At 34.9% G+C, this 15,450-nt stretch overlaps 1 protein-coding gene across 1 annotated transcript in view; it reads right to left on the bottom strand.

Moving 5' to 3' along the window:
- The window catches only part of Pcdh11x (protocadherin 11 X-linked), a 771,559-nt gene that overhangs the window by 431,197 nt on the left and 324,912 nt on the right, over nucleotides 1–15,450 (bottom strand). The window lies entirely within an intron of this gene.

Genomic DNA, 15,450 nt, shown 5'->3' with positions numbered 1-15,450 from the left:
GAACACACAAAGAAATCAAAGAACTGAAAGAAGATAGGGATAAACTTCTGAATGAATTATGAAAAGGTTTTAAAATATTGAAGGATGCTTAGGCTGAAATGAAGAAGGAAGTGAAACACTCAGTAAGCCAATTAGATATGACAAGAGAAACCTTCACCAGTACGATGAATGAAATGGAAAACAGAATATCAAGAATGGCAGATAAAGTGTACGAATTAGACCACTCAAGTAAAGACTATGAAAAATTTAAGAAAACTAAAGAATGGAATATGCAGGAATTGTGTGACACCATAAAAAGACCAAACTTGCGAATCATAGGTACATAGGAAGAAGAATGTCAGATAATCATATGGACCAGATTTTCAACAGGAATGTAGAAGAAAATTTCCCAAAATTGAAGAAAGATAGGCCAAACAAAAATAAGAAACATATAGAACACCAAATAGACAGGACCAGAAATGAAACTCCATGGCACATCATAATAAAAACACAAAACAAACAGCGCAAAGAGAGAATAGTTTAAGCTGCAAAAGAAAAACAAGTCACATGTAAAGGAAAACCCATCAGAATAACAGCTGACATTTCAACGAAAATGATGAAAGCCAGAAGAGCCTGGACCAAAGTATTCCCAGTTCTAAATGAGCACTGATGCCAACCCAGATTACTTTACCCGACCAAAATGTCTATTTTAGTTGAAGGGGAAAGAAAAATCTTCCATGACATAAGTAGGCTGAAAGAATTCATGTCCACAAAACAAGCCCTTCAGAGAGTTCTTGAAGCAATACAAAGAGCTGAAGAAAGGAATGACTATACCCAAGGGGCTCGGGAAAGAAACTTTATGAAGGTGTAACTATGGAAATGCACAGCTATACCAAGAATGTGAACAGAAATAAAAATTACAGGAATCAATACACATATTTCATTAATAACATTAAATATCAATGGACTGAACTCGCCAGTGAAAAGATACAGACTAGTTGAATGGATTAAGAAACAAGGCCCATCTTTTTGTTGTCTTCAAGAAACTCATCTCACTTTCAAGGACATGCACTACCTTAAGGTGAAAGGATAGAAAAAATATACCAAGCAAATGGTACTAAGAAAAAAGCAGGAGTTGCAATTGTAATATCTGACAAAATAGACTTTAAACTAAAACTAATCAGAAGAGAGAAGGAGGGCCACATAATTCTGATAAAAGGAACAATTGACCAAGAAGGTATTACAAACATAAACATATATATTTACCAATATCTGGTGCACCCAACTTCATAAAATCAGTACTGTAAGACTTTAAGACCTAGATTAATCCCAACTCATTAATAGTGGGGGATTTTGATACCCTATTGTCTCCATTAGATAGGTCGACAGGGTAGAGAATTAACAGAGAGACATCTGAATTAAAAAATACCATACATAAAATGGCCCTAACAGACATCTAATGAATATCCCACGCAAGCACCAAAGAATATACTTTCTATTTGGCACCCTGTGGAACTTTCTCCAAAATCAACCATATACTGGGGCACAAAACAAACCTCGACAAATACAAAAGATTGAAATAATTCCATGCATTATATCAGACAACAACACAATAAAGCTTAAAATCAACAATGGAAGAAACCCTAGTAACTACGTGAACACATGGAGATTAAACAACAGACTCCTGGGTCAAAGGAGAAATTAAGAAATAAAAGCATTCCTGGAACTGAATGAAAAGGACAATACAACACAACAAAATCTCTGGGACATGTTGAAAGCAGTCCTTAGACCAAATTTTATAGCTCTAGGTGCCTACATTAAAAAATCAGAAAGAACACAAATAAATGACATAACATTGCAATACAAGACATTTGAAAAGCAACAGCAAATGAAACCCAAACGCAGGAGACCAGAAGAAATAACAAAAATTAGAGCAGAAATTAAATTAATGAAATAGAAACAACAGAAAACAATACAAAGAACCTATGAATCCAAGAGCTGGTTCTTTGAAAAGGTAAACAAGATTGACAGACCGCTAGACCTGTTAACAAAAAAAAAAGAGAACCCCCAAATCAACAAAATCAGAGATGAAAGGGGAAACATCACAACGGACATGAGAAAGATCCAGAACATTATAAGGGAATACTTTAAAAACCTATACACTACTAAATTTGAAAATCAAAAAGAAATGGACAGGTATCTAAAATAATGGGAAATACCAGAACTAAACCAAGAAGAGATCAACAGCATAAACAGACCCATAATACATAAGGAAACTGAAACAGTAATACAAAATCTCCCATCTAAAAAGAGCCCAGGACCAGATGGATTTAAGCAGAATTCTACCAGATATTTAAAGAAGATCTACATCCAATAATACTTTATTTAAAAAAATAGAATTGGAGGGAAAACTTCCAAATTCCTTCTATGAAGCCAGCATCACTCTAATACCAAAGCCAGGTAAAGATACAACCAAAAAAGAAAACTATAGGCCCATATCCTTAATGAGCATAGATGCAAAAATTCTCAAAAAATACTTGCAAAACACATACAGACACATATGAAAAAGAATCATCCACTATGATCAAGTCAGCTTTATTCTAAAGATGCAGGGACGGTTCATTATATGTAAGTTAATAAACATCATAAGTCATATAAATGAACTCAAAGACAAGAACCACATTGTCATCTCAATTGATGCAGAGAAGGCCTTTGAAAAAATTCAACAAGCATTTATGTTCAAATTTCTAGAGGGAATTGGACTGGAGGGAACATATCTCAATATAATTAAAGCCATATACAACAAACCCACAGCTAATATATTTCTAGATGGAGAAAAACTGGATGCATTCCCATTAAAATCAGGAACCAGGCAAGGCTGTCCACTATATCCACTCCTTTTTAACATAGTGCTTAAAAATCTTGCAGGAGCTATAAGACAAGAGAAGGAAATTAAAGGAGTAATCAATAGAAAAGAAGAGATCAAATTATCCCTTTTCACAGATCATATGATATTATAGCTAAGAAATGCAAAAAAAAATTGCACCAGAAAACTCCTAGAAATCAACACATTTAGAAAGTGGCAGGTTACAAAATTGATCTAAAAAAGTCTGTAGCTGTTCTATATTCCAATAACAAGCAATCAGAGAAAGAGCACTTGGAAACACCCCTTTTCACAGTAGCCTCAAAACAATAAAATATCTCAGAATAAACCTGATGAAAGACATTAAACACCTCTAAAATGAAAATGTTAAATCTTTAAAGAAAGAGATTGAGGAAGATATGAGAACATGGAAGGACCGCCCATGCTCATGTATTGGAAGATTTAATATTGTGAAAGTGACAATCCTACCAAAAGCCTTTTATAGATTCAATGCAATGCCAATCAAAATCCCCGTGACATTCTTCACAGAGTTGGAAGAAACCATCCTAAGATTCATATGGAAGCACAAAAGACCTTGGATAGCCAATCAATGCTCAGGGGATTATTATACCACACTTTAAAGTATATTACAGAGAAATAGTCATAAAACATGTTCCTGGCACAAAAATAGACTCATACATCAATGGAACAAAACTGAAGACCAAATATGAGTACATGCAATTTCAGCCACTTGATATTTGACAAGGGGGCCAAGAACATTCACTGGAGGAAAGAAAGCATGTTCAGCAAATGGTGCTGGCAAAACTGGATCTCCACCTGTAGAAGAATGAAAGTAAATCCCTATCTTTCACCTTGCACAAAAGTGAACTCCAAATGGATCAAAGACCTCAGTGTGAAGCCGGAAACTCTGAATCTGTTAGAAGAAAACATTGCCATTGACCTATAAGATATAGGTATAAGAAAGGATTTTCTAATCAACTGCCCAGTAAACAATGTCAAGAATCAGCAAATGGGACCTTATTTAACTAAAAAGCATCTGTACATCAAAAGAAGCCACCAAGGAGGTGAAGAGAAAACCCACAGAATGGGAGAAAATCTTCACCAACAACACATCTTACAGAGGTTTAACATCCAGAATATATAACCAACTAAAAAACTGAAGAATCAAGAAAGGAATTAACCAATTCAAAAGATGGGCTAAGGTGCTGTACAGAGTTTTCAAAAGAAGAAATAAAGATAGCTAAGAAGCATCTTAAAAGTTGTTCAACATCATTAGTCATTAGGGAAATGAAAATTAAATCCTCTTTAAGATTTCATCTTACCCCAGTCAGGCTGGTTAAGATCAAGGGAACAAATGATAACAAATGTTAAAGAGGAAGTGGGGAAAGGGGAAACCTCATCCACTGCTAGTGAGATTACAAACTTTTTAACCCCTATGGAAAGGAGTGTGGAAAACTCTTTAAAAACTACAAATGAACCTACCATTTGACTCAGTTATAACACTCCTTGGCATAGACCCAAAGAACTCATGCTATTGCAGAGACACTTGTACATCCATGTTTGTTGCTGTTCTTTTCATAATAGCTACGAGATGGAAGCAATCTAAGTGTCCCTCAACTGACAAGTGGGTAATGAAAATGTGGTCCATTTATATGATGCAGTTTTACTTAGCAGTAAAGAAAGATGAAATGATGAAATTTGAAGGTAAATGGATGGAACTAGAAACTGTTATACTAAGTGAAGTAACACAGACTCAGAAATAAAAAAAGATGTTTCTTTTCCCTCATATGTGGGTCCTATCACCTAATCCTTATAAGTAAGTATACATCTGTACACAACTTCAGGAACCAGGATAATGAAAGGAACCAGGGATGTAAAGGAAAAGAAAGAATCTTAAAGAGAAGAACACTAAGAAAAAGCCATTAATAAGGGAGATATGGATAAAAATGGAGCTATTTTAAGGGGAGAGGGGAGGGAGGATTATACAAAGAACCTTGGGGATAAAAGGAAAGGAGCTCAAGACAGGTGGGACCATAGGAGAAAGGTATTATTAAAGGAGAAATGGGAAATACAGGAGCACTTTAATTGATGAAACCGCAGTGGAAGGGTTACACAATGCAAGAGCTAAATAATGCCTAGTTTGTTTTTAAAAACCAGAGGGAACCATATTAATTGAACAACTTACTGACAAATTATACGTACAACTAAGTCAAGGAATATAATACATGTTTAGGCAAGGTTTATCTGAGAACATTTGGTCTTTTCCCAAGCTTTATCTACATAGCACATGGTAATTAAAAGTACCAGACTGGTGGAACTGACCGTCTTGGATGTTTAACAGACATACTTTGGGGCCTATACTAATTTGGTCAGAAGGACATAAAGGACAGTTTTTGCTCCTTGCCCTCCTAGGTCGACTAAGCCCCAGGGGACTATGAACATCTCTCAAAATGTCTTGTAACTGTGATGTGTCACCTGTTCTCTTGATCAAGGAGGGCATGGAGACTCCACCAAATGTACTTAAACCAGTGTCCAGTCTACAAAGAGGAGAGTTAACACAGAGGAAACATTTCCTCCATGCTTCCAAGTGAAGCCAGCCATGTTCCAGCAGGACCTTTGACTTCACACAGATGGAACTGGTAAAAGAAAGGAGCCAGGGCCTTCTCCCAAGCCTGTGTGACCACTGAGGAACAGATCGTCAAACGACCTTAAGAGGAAAAATAAATTTTTTTTTTCTGGGCCAACCGTATGTTCTTAAAGACCCAAAAGGAAAGTACAACCAAAGATTAAAGGGATCAATATAATTAAGAGTCCATGTGTCTAGCTAAAATCTACATAACAAGAAACAATGCCAGACAGGACATACCTTTCTTTGAGTTGTTGGCCAGCATGGACCAAGATACTCCCAGTCTGTAACCCAGCATAGAAATGGGAAAATGAACAGCAGACCCCAATGTTTACTAAAGGAATATTGGCAACCGATTGCTGCTAGATCATGAACAGCTGATCTTCCTAAAACAAAGAACTCTACATAGGCTGACTAGATTCAGCAGATGGACAGCTCTGGAGAACAGCTGGGGGCACCAACAATGCAGTGGACAGTAACAGGGATTACAGAGCATATGGGCTCCAGTGTGTGGGGAGGACTATGATAGGCTGTCATTTCGGATGTGGGTGTATAGATGAATAAGATTGTGATGTTCTGTATGAAATACACACAAAATATCAACAAATAAAAAATGAGTTATATTTGAGGAAGAAACAGAAAAATTTGCTCCATGTTAGTTAGTAGCGGTGAAACACATTACCATAGAAATCTACCTGATGATTTTATATCCATGCACAGGTGGATCTCAGAAAGTAACCGACGGTCACTAGTAATAATCAGATACATAGCAATTAGAGACACTTGCAAAAATCAAAGTGTTAGTAGCATTAAAAATGAGTTTTTCTGTATGAAACAGTATATTTTAAAATGAAATGCATATCTGTTTTAATGCTTAAAACCTCATTCAATTTTATGTCTTATAGGGTTTATACTGAGTTCAATATTGTATAACTATTAACTTAACTGTGAACCTAAAAATTTACAGCCAATATTGCAAGAGATGCACATTTGCTCTGGAAATTGTTATTGAATATGTTAATGCTGTAATGAAATGCTTCTTCTAATGATGTGGTAATTAAATAAATAATTCAAAAAAGAAAGCTAACAAAGAACCTCTCATCCACATTTTATGAAATGTTTCATTTAATCTCTGATGTCAGAAACTAAAATAGCCTCTTAATAACTTTCCTTTTTAATTATGAATAATTTTATTTTATGTGTAATTGAGTTGTATGATTCATTATTTAACTTAGATGAAAAGATTTCAAAGCTAGAAAATATCTTTGTATACAAACATTCATTCATTCTCCTCTACCCTTCTTAAATCAAAATGAATGTAAAAATTGTGAATTATTGAATAAGCTATAGAACACAGAAACTGTAATACAGACCATGGAAAAGAAAGAGCATGGTATGCTGATGAACGTTAATCAGTTTAAATAGTCAATTTAGAGATGAGATATTTCAAAATATACATTTACCAAATTACTTGAATTCACTTCCTTCTAGTCAATTTCAAAATTGGAAAGTATTTTGATAATTAATTTACTATTTTATATAAGATAAATAAGATCACAAGAATATGAATACAAAATAAATTCGATGTTTAGTTCTTTTTGTTGTTTGCTTGATTTGAGACAGAGTCTCCCTATAGCCACTCTTGGCCTAGAATTCACTACGGAGACCAGGCTGCCCTCAATCTCATAGAGATTGTCTGCCTCTGCTTCTAGAATGCTGGGATCAAAGGACTACATCATCACAACCTGACCCTCAGTGTTTAATTTTTGACACATTTGTATGCAGTACTTCTGGTTTTACCATTGCTGCGGGGGTTAGGAAAGAATGAATGTAAGTGAACATAAATTAAGCAACTCTAGTCATCCCAGTTTACTGAATAATATATACTGTTCTGCACTTAAATAACCCGAAAATTTAGAAAATATACTTTCATTTTCGTTATTTTATTTCAAGATGCAGGAGACATTTGGGACTGAAGCAAGACTTGAAGTACATTCATTCTACACTCACTTCCAACTTTGCACATAACAGATTACGAATTACTTCATTAAAAATATTCTGGATCTTTACTTGCAAATTATTGTCTTTAAAATAAAGGGAAGAGTCAGAGAGTGGAGAAGAAATGGTACAAATGATGTAAATACAGTACTCATGTATGAAATTCTAAAATATTATTACATTTAAGAAAAGAAAACAAAAATGTTCACTTTTTGTGCAAATATAAGATTAAGAACAACTATTTTCCAAATAATATATCAATTACATATATAGTGAGATTGGAGATACATGTATTTTTATGTATTCATAAATGAGAATTGTTATTGTGATTACATATAATCTTTATACACTATCTAAAATCACACACTAAGACTGGTTCAAGAAATTTCCTCTATATTTTGTTTGAATGTTTCATTAATGTATACAATTTCAGCTAACCTATGACTATTAGAATTTCACATTTTCCAGTACTTACACACATGAAAATGTATTTCCAAAATTTATACAGGCATACTGACAAGACAAAAAATGTTTTGCTAATCATGACAAATTTAAAAATGGCACCTTCATTTGGCTGACTAGTCATGTTTAACAGCCTATTGGAAAATAGGCCTTCTGAGGGTGAATACATTATTGACCCTTTTAATTTTGATTTTAATTAGAAGTATGTTTGGGTAAAGTCAGAATATACTACTCTTTGTTTCATTCTTAACCTCTGCTCTGTAATGCCTAGGCTCTTTTCTATTACAAGAATTTCCACAAAAACATACAAGTATAGGTTACCATGCTCCACATTAACTTTTGACTAAGAATCACTACTTTTTATTTTAAATTTTAAAGTAGTTGCTAGTTACAGTGTGATCTGTACATCTTATCCCTAAGAAGTGTGAGAACTTGCTCTAAGCATCTGCAATGTATATAGCCTTGAGAATACTGAAGAACATGACAGAAGCTCTTGATTCATGTGACGATATTGAACCATTACATATTTTTTTTTCTTCTCTCCCCTGCAAAAGTGAGAATTCTTTCCAAGGTTCAAAAAATTTGGATGTTAAATATTTCATGTGTGTGTGTGCTGATAGTATTCTAAGAAACTTAATCTTTGTTTATCTCTGCCAAGATATCATTGAACAAAAAAGGCACTTGGATATTTTAAATCATATAATTAATTTATAGGCAGCTTGAATTATAAAACTGCACATGATTTTATACACAGAAATATAAAGGTTAACCTATAAAATTGATGTATTTTCTGCATTTTGAACTAGTTTTCATTCTTGAAAGAATATTCCCTACTACATTGCACACTGAATGTATGCATTGGCAGATGTTGTAGGAATAGAATAAAGTTGAACTTGGAAGATTAAAGAAGATTTACTTTTCAAGCAAGTCAGCACATTGCCTGAAAATATCTGCAAGCCTGTGATTTAACTAATCCACTCAATTCCTGTGGCATTTTCAGCAAGAATCTTAAAGTCCTAGTGAAATCCATTACAATGAACAATAAGCATCAAGTGAAAAGTATCTTCAAATCTATTCGTTTTTGTTCAGACTCAATCTGAGAAGTCAATTACTGAGATAAATCTTAAATTTCAGAGAAAGCAAAGCAACATCCAATGTGAAAACATATGTCAGTGCTCTTGCTCATTTGGCTTCATTCTCCTAACTTCACAATGTGATTCATTTTGTGAAAGGGGGGCAAAATAATCAGGATTTTTTTCTTTACTAACTTCTCCTGGAGTGACTTTGATTTTAAAATGGAAAAATCAAAATATTTTTCAAAAACAGGACATCAGTTTCTACCATTTCAAATTGTAGACTGACAAGTTTTATTGGGAGGATGTTACATTATCACAGAAAAAATGCATTCACATTGTATGTATATGGGGATTTTTCAAATGAGAATTTCTTCACCCATTAGCTATAAGCTTAATTTTCCTTGAAAATGTTGACTGAAAGTGCCTAACATTTGAATCCTCTATAGCCACTAGACCATTTAAACACTCATCCAAAATTTCCAAAATTACACTTTACACCTCAGAGCTATTTTGCAAAATAAAACATTTTGTGGTTAGTTGAATGTTACAGTAGGTTGTGGTAGCTTTTCAGGGATGCAGCTGATGTAGAATATCTACCTTTCTTCTCCCTGAATGATTAAATGACATTTTAAAAGTTTTGTATGTTTTACATGCTTTTTTGCTAGGACTTAATTTTTTGATAATTCTGGGGTGGTTAACCACATTTAATAGCTACTGGGAAGCTATCATGTTTCATGACCCAAGTACAGAGATTTATAATGTTATAATTTTGCATGCCTTATAAAATATGAGGAATAGTTGAGCCTCTACATCTTAACATTTATCTTGCATAATTCCAGTATCTATATTTAAGTGGACTCAGAAATGCATTGTAATTTTCAAATGTTTGAAGGATGTACTAAATCTGCCACTCTAAAACAATAAGGTAATCAATCTTTTATTATTCTCATGTAATTTTCTCAACTCAATGATTCCCCTTATGATTTCAGTCTTTCCATTTGAGTTTCAAACTGCTCTGATTTTTCACATGTCTTTTCTGTTGACATCTGTGACTTATTAAAGGCTGGACTGAACATGGTCCTTCAACAGAGAACTCTATTTTCCCATAAACCTTGTGAACATCATCATGAGGATGCAACAGAAATGTTACACTGATATCCTACATTCCAAGACTGTAAAATCAATGTCAACCCAGTTGCAAAGTCATTACATTGTCCTTCAATCCTACCCGTCATAAATTTTCACCTTTTGTTCCTTTGTCTTTCCTTAGCTATTTTGAAACCAACTTATGAGTTATGTAATTTTCTTTCAGTTGTTTAGTCTGTAGTCTCATGTTGTAAGGATCACTTTTGACAATACACCTCACTGTTCCAGCACTAAAAATAATGCTATGAAATGCTCTAGTCATTTATTTATAAAATTAGCTAAGGTCATACTAGGCCATACTCATACTAGATGATTTTTACTGAAAATATATGGGCTTGGAGAACAATAGAGCAGTTGCCAACTAAATTACAACCTAAATTTAAGAAGAGCACTAACGTCCCCCTATAAAATGTAAAATCTCTTGTGTTTCAGTCTCCCATCTGTTGTGAGCAATATGGTTGGTGGAAACATTCAAAAGATTGCAGAATCTTCTAAAATTCATTCTTCTATTAACATTATAATTTTGGAAAAATAAGGTTTGGAGGCTTTAAAAATGCACAGTGCATTTCCATAAAATGTTATAAAGCTTGATTAAGGGAGGTCTGCAGTTCTCTACTGCTCCCAAGGATTGAAACAGATTTAAAGCTGTATTGGGAATGAATGTAAACCATTTTTTTCTAATGGAAAGGTAGGAGGTATACAGATTAAATTAAGCCTTAATTTTTTTTTCCAGAAATGATTCCATTTAAGAATTTTCATTTTCAGAGTTAAGGACTGAACCCAGGGCCTTGCGCTTGCTAGGCAAGTGCTCTACCACTGAGCTAAATCCCCAACCCTTTAAGAACATTTTTAATCCATTCAGCTGAAGAAAAATTTGAATATGCATTATTTTTAAGTCACAGATAAATAATATGGTTTTCTGGGTTATCATTTATCACATAACTTTTCCAAATTATATGTCATGTGATTTAAACAATAATTTCATGAAGCATGTATACACATATATGTTCCAGTCAAGTGTCTAATAAATAAATGTTGAAAAATTAACAGAAAATTTCACAACAGCAAAGCTGGATTAAAGGCAAAGCTCAGCATTGCCAGAATGCATATTGAACTATGATTCTACTTTCAGTACTGTCATTTTAGTTCCCTGGGCCTGAAATTTTTATGAATGTGTGATTTTATATATGTGTGCACATATTTATGTTGTTCATTTATTTGTTAGTACATATGTATGTGAGCAGAAATGTACTTGTGTCTATATATGTACATGGAAGCCAAAGACAGCATGAATTTCATCTTCAGACAGTCCATCCACTGCCTTTTGTGGCAGAATTGCTCACTGGGACCCAGGGATCATAGATTACTCTAGGGTGTCTGACTAGGGAGCCCTAGTCCCAGCCTCTTCAGCATTGGAATGAAAAGTGGGCCATGATACAAAGCTTGAGTTCAAACTCAAGTCCTCATGGGTGCAAAACAAGCACTGAACTACTTCTACAACCACCACTGCCATTCTCATCTTTAAAATGGGTTCTGTAGCCTTTCTATATACCAATAACAAGCAATCAGAAAAAAAGCACATGGAAAAAGTCCCCTTTACAATAGCTGCAAAAAATTAAAATATCTCTGAATAAACCAAACCAAAGACATTAAACACCTTTAAAATGAAAAATTTAAATCTTTAAAGAAAGAGAGATTAAAGAAGACATCAGAAGATAGAAGGACCCCCCACACTTACAGATTGGAAGAATTAACATTGTGAAAATGACCATCCTACCAAAAGTCATTTATAGATTCAATGCAATGCCAATCAAAAGCACCATGACATTTTTTCACAGAATTGGAAGAAAACATCCTAAGATTCATGTGGAAGCACAAAAGACCTTGGATAGCCAAAGCAAACCTGAGCACTAAGAGAAATTACAGGGGGATCACTATACCAAATTTTAAGCTGTATTACAGAACTACAGTCATAAAAACATCATGGTACTGGCACAAAAATAGACCCATAGATCAATGGAACAAAATTGAAGACCCAAATACGAGTACAAGCAATTTCAGCCGCTTGATATTTAACAAAGGGGCCAAGAACATTCACTGGAGGAAAGACAGCATGTTCAGCAAATGGTGCTGGCAAAACTGGATCTCCACCTGTAGAACAATGAAACTAAACCCCTATTTTTCACCCTGCACAAAAGTCAATTCCAAATGGATCAAAGACCTCAATGTAAAGCCTGAAACTCTGAAAGTGTTAGAAGAAAACATTGGCAAAAACCTAAAAGATAATAGGTGTAGGAAAGGCTTTTCTAAACCTGACATCAATTGCTCAGGAAACAAAGGCAAAAATTAACAAATGGGACTTCATTAAACTACAAACCTTTTGTACATCAAAGGAGGCAACCAGGGAAGTGAACAGAAAACCCACAGAATGGGAGAAAATCTTCACCAGCGACACATCCGACAGTGGTTTAATATCCAGAATATATAACAAACTCAAAAAACAGAATCGAGACCAGAAGCAACCCAGTTAAATGATGGGCTAAGGAGCTGAACAGAGAGTTCTCAAAAGAAGAAGTAAAGACTGCTGTGAAACATTTTAAAAGATGTTCAACATCACTAACAATTAGGGAAATGCAAATTAAAACCGATTTAATATTTCATCTTACCCCAGTCAGGCTGGGTAAGATCAAGAGAACAAAGGATAGCAAATGTTGGTGAGGGTGTGGGGAAAGGGGAACACTCATCCACTGCTAGTGGGGCTGCAAACCTGTTCAACACCTATGGAAAGCAGTGTGGAGAACTCTTTAAAAACTACAAATGAACCTACCATTTGACCCAGTTATACCATTCCTTGGCATATACCCAAAGAGCTCATCCTATTGCAGAGACTCTTGTACATTCACGTTTGTTGCTGCTCTTTTCACAATAGCTAAGAGATGGAAGCAATCTGTGTCCTTCAATTGATGAGTGGATAATGAAAATGTGGTTCATTTATACGATGGAGTTTTACTCAGCAGTAAAGAAAAGATGAAATCATGAAATTCGCAGGTAAATGGGTGGAACTATAAACTGTTATACTAAGTGAAGTAACACAGACTCAGAAAAAAATTGACATATGTTCTCCCTCATATGTGGATCCTAGAACCAAATACTCTAAGTGAGTATGTATCCAGACGTAACTACAGGAACCAGGATAATGGAAAGGAAACAGGAAGGTAAAGGAAAAGAAAAAAACATAAAAAAGAAGAACAGTAGGAAACAGAAGTTAATAAGGGGGATATGGATAAAAAATGGGTTAGTTAAAAGGAGAGGGAAGGGTACACAAACAACCTAGGAGATTAAAGAAAGAAGGAGCTCAAGAAAGGTAGGACCAAAGAAGAAGGGTACTATTAAGGGAGAAAGGGGGAAAATGGGGGCACCTTAATTGGGGAAAACATGATGGAGGGGTTAGTCAATGCAAGAGATAAATAATGCCTAGCTAGTTTTAAAAACCAGAGGGAACCATATTAGTCCAACTACCTACTAACATACCAGATAAAGAAATATATGTCTAGGCAAGGTTTATCTGAGAACAATTGGTCTTTGCCAAAGATTTATCTACATTGCACACAGCAATTCAAGGTACCAGGCTGGTGGAACTAACCTTCTTGGATGTTTAACAGACACATTTTCAGGCCTACACTATTTGGTTAGAGAGACATAAAAGGCAGTTTTTGCTCCTTGCCCTCCTAGATTGACTAGTTCCAGGGGACTATGAGCATTTCCCAAAATGTCCTGTAGTTGTGGTGGGTCACCTGTCCTCTTGATCAAGGAGGTCAAGGAGATCCCATGAGATGGACATGAACCAGTGCCCAGTCTACAAAGAGGAGGGTCAACACAGAGGAATCATTTCCTCCATGCTTCCAAGCAAAGCCAGTCATGATTGAGCAGGACCTTTGACTTATCTTCACATAGGCGGAATTGTTAAAAAAAAAGGAGCCAGGGAATCCTCCCAAGCCCATGTGACTGCTGAGGAACAGATCCTCAAACAACCTTAAGAGTAAAAATAAATTGGTTTATCTGGGCCTACTTTATGGCTTTAAACACTCAAAAGGAAAGTATAATCAAAGATTAAAGGGGCCAATATAACTTTTTAAGAGTCTGTATGTATAGCTAAAGGCTACATAACAAACAACAATGCCACATAGGAGATACCTTCTTCTGAGTTCTTGGCAAGGGCTGCCCAAGGGACTCCCAGATAATAACCTAGCACAGAACTGGGAAAATAAACATCAGACCCCAAACTTATCTAAAGGAATATTGACAACTGATTGCTGCTAGGTGAAGAAAAGCTGATCTTCCTAAATCAAAGACCTCTAGATAGTCTGACTGGATTCACAAGATGGACAAGTAGTGAGGAATTGCTGGGGTGCCAACAACACAGCAGGCAGTAGGAAGGATAACAAAGTATAAGGGCTCTAGTGGGGGGAGGGAGGCTATTGGTGGGTGAAATCTGGGAAGTGGGTGTATAGCTGAATAAGATGGTTTGGGATGTTCTGTGATATATATATATATATACACACACACACACACAAATCAAAAAATTAAAAAAATACATAATATTTGAGGAGGAAGCATAAAAATTTACGTCATGTTAAATAGTAGAGGGGATAAACATTACCACTGAAATCTACCCATTGACATACACAGGCGCCAAGGATCCAAGTGCAACCAATTATGACTAGTAATAATCAAATACATACAGATTAGAGACGCATTTGAGGGTTAAAAACTCATTCAATTTTATGTCTTACAGGGCTTATAGTGACTTCAATATTGTATAACTGTATCGATTCAACAGCGAACCTAGAAATTCTATAGCTACTTTTGAAGGAGCTGTGTCTTTGCTCTGGAAACTGTTATTGGGTATATTAAAGCTTTAATGATATGCTTCCTCTAAAAAAAATAAAAAATAATATTTAAAAAATGTAGGAAACAGCATCTCTTGAAATGGAGATCTTCTTTAAAGGGTAAAAACTCGTTCAATTTTATATCTTAGAGGATTTATACTGAGTTCAATATTGTATAACTGTGTTAATTCAACTGTGAAGCTAAAAATTTACATTCAGTTTTGAAAGAGATGCATCTTAGCTCTAAAAAACGTTATTGAATATGTCAATGTTGTTGTAATGAAATGGTTCATCTAAGTATGTAGTTATTAAATAAATTTTTTAAAAAACCTTTATTTTGTGTGTATATGTATGCACACATGTGTGTGCCACGTGTACATGCGGAGGTCA

This window comes from Nannospalax galili, unplaced genomic scaffold, assembly GCF_000622305.1.
Source record: "Nannospalax galili isolate Female #2095 unplaced genomic scaffold, S.galili_v1.0 scaffold586, whole genome shotgun sequence".
Lineage (NCBI taxonomy): Eukaryota > Metazoa > Chordata > Mammalia > Rodentia > Spalacidae > Nannospalax > Nannospalax galili.
This window is presented reverse-complemented; position numbering and strand designations above follow the sequence as displayed.